The sequence below is a fragment of the Cavia porcellus genome, unplaced genomic scaffold (assembly GCF_034190915.1).
Source record: "Cavia porcellus strain 051 isolate PalLab524CR breed Dunkin Hartley unplaced genomic scaffold, mCavPor4.1 scaffold_82, whole genome shotgun sequence".
Classification (NCBI taxonomy): domain Eukaryota; kingdom Metazoa; phylum Chordata; class Mammalia; order Rodentia; family Caviidae; genus Cavia; species Cavia porcellus.
Window position 1 is genome coordinate 1,647,559 of NW_026947565.1, and position 5,161 is coordinate 1,652,719.

Sequence of the window (5,161 nt, forward strand, 5' to 3'; positions counted from 1 at the left end):
ATGAGGTGGAAAGCTGCAGAGTTGGGCTGTAACAGTTCACAGAAATCCACAAAATCCACCACATTTGTGGTGGCCTGGCAACCACACTGGGCTGTGATTAGCTGAGCACCATTGTGAGCTGGACTTTAGGCTCTAGGATACAAATGTGCAGTAGGAGACCTGAGTCATAATGCTGGGCATTGCCATGGAGACCTCAGTGGCACAGAGGACCTTGTAGGGCAAGATTTAAATAGGATGAATATTCTTGTCCTGGTATGCCACAATATTCTCTCTGAAGGCTTCACTGCTCAGAATTTGTGGATGGAAATGCTTGCCAATCTACACATGGATGTACTTTCAATGGGATATGAAATATGCCAGGGCCTGGCAGATGATCTCTGCCATGTCCTACCCTTGAGCATACCCTTTTTCCTTGTCATGTCTGTCATTTGGCTGAGTGCTGTTCCCTAAGCTATTCAGTCAAGACTTGCTGGCATCATTCACCTGCAGTATAAGAGCTTTCGGTGAAATTTCTCAGCAGAAATCCTCTGCAAGCACATAGCTTTGGATATGAGACACAGTGGCGGAAGTTGAATTTCAAGGGCAGATATTTGACAACAATGAAACAAGCCCCGAATAAGATCTTTACATATTTCCCAGATGAATATGTTTGGAACTATTGGGGAAGATGGAGATCAAGACTGAGAAGAGTGCACACCCATTTCAAGGTACAAAAACCTGGGAAAAACATGGGAAAGCAAGAGAGCTGGTTAAACTGATGTAAAAATCTTTGATGATGAAAGGAAAAGTATATTCTCATGATGATTTAATCAGGCTGTAGAAGTGAAGTTCTCATGTTGGTTGTCCTATGTGTGGCCTTCTGCATTGGGCAGTGGATGCAGGACAGGAGATCTTCAAATAAATCTGGTGGAACACAAAATACTGAAAAAAAAAATCAGCCTAGATCCTGTGTATTCCTTCCCTTTGAGAACATATATGGATAATGTACGAAGTTTCAAAAGAGAAAATGTCTATTGGGTCATGGTTTCACCAATGAAATGGTCACTTCACATAACATTTTGAATTTTGCTTTCACACTTGCTCATGTACCGGGCCTGAGTAAAGCAGGATGCAGAGTAAGCCTGTTCAATAGTTGTGCATTCCATAAGTGGTTTTAAAACCAGTGAAACCCTTTGGACTTAGTCTTTGTATTTTATTGGTTGATTTATTTTTAAAATTGTTTGTTTTACTATTTTTAACTTTGTGAGTCAGGGAAGCCCTCACTCATAGTGATTCAGACCTCTCCAAAAGCTCTGAAGGTATTCATGTAACAGCTATTACATGTTGTAAGTTTTTCCTATTAAAACTTGAAAGACTAACAGACTCTGCCACTTTTCATCTAAATTCAGTGTTGGGCTAAATTCAGTGTTGGACTTTTTACAAGTCCTTTGAAATGTGTCCTCCTCTAGTCACTGGTCGTGCTGGAATTTACTTTCTTGTGAAGACAGGATTTGAGCAAATTGACACAAGTACAGTTTGCCACTACTCTGCACACCTGGTTAAGTATCGAGTTCCCTAAATGGTGTGTGTTTTATTTTGATCTCTGCTCACACTTTGCTCATCCAGTTAGAACCACAGGGCTCCAGCCCATAGCGTTCCAGGCCTAAACAAGAAAATTTCCATTCCGTTTTTGGCGTTCATTAGTCTTTCATAATTACTTTTTCCACAAATGTGTGCTTCAGGAGAGGCCCTGTCCAAATGTGGAGAGGCCCATTTTCATTCACTCACTTTCAGACTTTCTAAGATTTTCAGTTACTAGAGGTTTGGCCAGACTTGCCATTGTCAAGGGACAGTGCACTTCACTTGAAGTTGTGCAGTATTACTTCATGTGTCTCCATGGAAATTCCACCAAAGGGAAACTCTTGCTGTAGTCATCTCCAAGTGTTGCTGCGTAAGAAAATATAACTAACAAAGGATATGGTTTCAAGAAGAATGAGGAAAGGAGGGATTATCTTTATTTCAGTGCAGTGTGACCTTTCAAAGAAACAGTAATTCGTATCAAATAGGAGGTAAGATCTTTGGTAAAGAGACATGGACATGACACGCTCAACTTTATGCCACTTTTTTGAAAACGCCAAGGGCATTTGAGAAATTCTTGGCTGCTGAATTGTCCCTTTTTTCAAATTTCTCTTAGGTAAGACACTCCAGCTTCTTCAAACCAAGGTACTGTTCCTTTCATGTAAAAAACCAAAGCAAAAAACAAAATAAATTAAAACAAAACCCATGAAATAACATTTGAGAGCACACAATTGCTCAGCAGGCCCATGTAAACACTATTCAAGAAGCTAGAGGTACAGAAGCCTCAGCCTTCAGCCCATGGCCTGAAGTTTTGTCTCTATCATGGCCCCTCAGTTCCCTGGCATGTCCATATTAACTCATGAATCTTTACTCATTTCCTTTTCAAATACACAGGGTCCAATATATTTGAACCCTGTTCATCTGGGCAGTAATGATCCAAGGACACACCAGAGGAAGGGCAGCCACCCCCTTGCCTCGGGCCTTGGAGCTTATCACAATAGAAATGGACACCTGAACAAGGGGAGCCAAAACAAAGAGAGGCATATTCCTAAAGCCTGAAGCACAGAAGCTACCTATAGACCAGTAGTGGGATTTCACAAATTATGTAAGAATCTCTGTGCACATGCTTGGCATGGTGGCTCATGCCTATAATCCCAGCCATCTGGGGGCTGAGGTGGATGGATCCTTGGGAGTTCCACTCCATCTTGGGCTACGAATTTATCTCAAGGCCTCTTTCAACAACTACATAAGATGCTGTTTCCAAAAAGAGGACAACAGAAAACTAGACACACTTGGTCCAGGTCCCTGGGTTCACTACATGAGTTGTGGAGTCTAAATATTCCATGCCATGAGAAAATACCTGGGATTTTTAGGGAAAGGGGCATTTGCATCCCGTTTCTAAGGGTTTCCCTTTCACCAAGTTACATTTGAATTCTGGGAAGACCTGCTGGTGATAAACTATCTAGTATTCTGTTGGTTTAGGTATTGAGCTAGTACCTCATGTTTAGTGTTCAGGGTTATGCTGGAATGGTTGCAGACCTCCTTGAAATAGCGATTGCAGACATGTGAACCCCGAGGAAGCTGGATAGTTGAAGCAGGCACTCCAAATATTCATGCACTGCAAGGATTCACTTTCATTTTGGGACTCATCTTCTGGTTGCTGGCTTTTAGTGCTAACTGATACTACCATGGTGGCAGTAATCCAGCAGAGATTGCATGTATGGTTTGCAGGTTTGCTTCCCAAGCCACCAGAAACTCGGCAGAACCGAAATCATTGTGGCATTTTCTTTCCTGCCCCGAAACTTTGGGCTTTCTAAGTTTGAAAATTGAATAGACTGGGGTAGTCAAGTTTGGACCCCATGTACCACAAACAGAGCTAAAGACAGAGCCAATTACTTCCCTCCACTTGTCAAAATATGTCAAATTTGCTTGATCACCACAACTTCAAAGAAATTTCGGGGGCAACTTAGAGAGGTGAATCAAATACTGCATGATTGGAATGGCTGTGGTTGTATGAGGTGGAGAGCTGCAGAGTTGGGCTGAAACTGTTCACAGAAATCCACAGGCTTGTGGTTGCCAGGCAACCACACCGGGCTGAGATTGGCTGAACATCACTGTGAGGTGGATTTTAGGCTCTAGGCATGAAAATTTAAAAGACTGTGGTAGCCAAGTTTGGAACCCATAGACCTCAGACATACCAAGAGGTTTTCCAATTACTTCCCTCCACTTCTCAAAATATGTCAAATTTTCTTGATCACTACAACTGTAAAAAAAACATTCTGAGGCAACATAGAGAGGCTAATCAAACACTGCATGATTGGAATGGCTTTGGTTGTATGAGGTGGAAAGCTGCAGAGTTGGGCTGTAACAGTTCACAGAAATCCACAAAATCCACCACATTTGTGGTGGCCTGGCAACCACACTGGGCTGTGATTAGCTGAGCACCATTGTGAGCTGGACTTTAGGCTCTAGGATACAAATGTGCAGTAGGAGACCTGAGTCATAATGCTGGGCATTGCCATGGAGACCTCAGTGGCACAGAGGACCTTGTAGGGCAAGATTTAAATAGGATGAATATTCTTGGCCTGGTATGCCACAATATTCTCTCTGAAGGCTTCACTGCTCAGAATTTGTGGATGGAAATGCTTGCCAATCTACACATGGATGTACTTTCAATGGGATATGAAATATGCCAGGGCCTGGCAGATGATCTCTGCCATGTCCTACCCTTGAGCATACCCTTTTTCCTTGTCATGTCTGTCATTTGGCTGAGTGCTGTTCCCTAAGCTATTCAGTCAAGACTTGCTGGCATCATTCACCTGCAGTATAAGAGCTTTCGGTGAAATTTCTCAGCAGAAATCCTCTGCAAGCACATAGCTTTGGATATGAGACACAGTGGCGGAAGTTGAATTTCAAGGGCAGATATTTGACAACAATGAAACAAGCCCCGAATAAGATCTTTACATATTTCCCAGATGAATATGTTTGGAACTATTGGGGAAGATGGAGATCAAGACTGAGAAGAGTGCACACCCATTTCAAGGTACAAAAACCTGGGAAAAACATGGGAAAGCAAGAGAGCTGGTTAAACTGATGTAAAAATCTTTGATGATGAAAGGAAAAGTATATTCTCATGATGATTTAATCAGGCTGTAGAAGTGAAGTTCTCATGTTGGTTGTCCTATGTGTGGCCTTCTGCATTGGGCAGTGGATGCAGGACAGGAGATCTTCAAATAAATCTGGTGGAACACAAAATACTGAAAAAAAAAATCAGCCTAGATCCTGTGTATTCCTTCCCTTTGAGAACATATATGGATAATGTACGAAGTTTCAAAAGAGAAAATGTCTATTGGGTCATGGTTTCACCAATGAAATGGTCACTTCACATAACATTTTGAATTTTGCTTTCACACTTGCTCATGTACCGGGCCTGAGTAAAGCAGGATGCAGAGTAAGCCTGTTCAATAGTTGTGCATTCCATAAGTGGTTTTAAAACCAGTGAAACCCTTTGGACTTAGTCTTTGTATTTTATTGGTTGATTTATTTTTAAAATTGTTTGTTTTACTATTTTTAACTTTGTGAGTCAGGGAAGCCCTCACTCATA